The sequence below is a fragment of the Arachis duranensis genome, chromosome 4 (assembly GCF_000817695.3).
Source record: "Arachis duranensis cultivar V14167 chromosome 4, aradu.V14167.gnm2.J7QH, whole genome shotgun sequence".
Taxonomy (NCBI): Eukaryota; Viridiplantae; Streptophyta; class Magnoliopsida; order Fabales; family Fabaceae; genus Arachis; species Arachis duranensis.
The window spans coordinates 55,635,489-55,636,262 of NC_029775.3; positions in this window are offsets into that span (position 1 = coordinate 55,635,489).

Here is a 774-nt window from a genome sequence, read left to right on the forward strand (position 1 = left end):
AGGCTGAGTTAGGAGCTTGTTATTTTGTATCTTTGGCACTCTATTCCTACTTCTGTTATCATATGTTTAATAGTTATGGTTTCCTTAGCACGCAGGTTAACCCGTTCCTTGAGCGTTGCGCTTTTATTTTGGGATTTTGTTTCCTCTTTTCTTCACGGCTCCTAGCATATTATAATTTTTCTGCTATTATAAATATATATTTTATTTTAGAGGTCGTAATACCACACCACCTCTGTTTTATGGCTTAAGCGTAAAGCTTAGCGTGGTAGGGTGTTACAATTTATATTTCTCTAAATAAATTTATTTTAGAAAATATCTTTATTATAATTATATTACAATATTATAATTAATATTTAATGAATAATACATCATTATACTAATTTAAGAAAATATATTTATTATCTATTTATTCTATCTATCTATTCTATTATATAAAAATTAGATTTTTGTACTTAATAATGGAACTAATGTAGCATGCTTTTGAGGTATTTTCTGATTTATTTCATTTAATTCGTTAAAGCAAATCAATTATAATTAATTAATTATATCAATTAATTAATTTGATTAGACATTCAAATATCACCATTTATTATAATTTATATGAATTGATTAATTATAATTAATTATATCAATTAATTAATTTGGTTAATTATATTAATTATTTGATTTGATTAGAGTAAATATTAAATTATTTAATAAATAATAAATATGATAACAAAATATATGAATTAATTTAATTAATTTATTTTTTTCAATATCATCTATTTATACAAG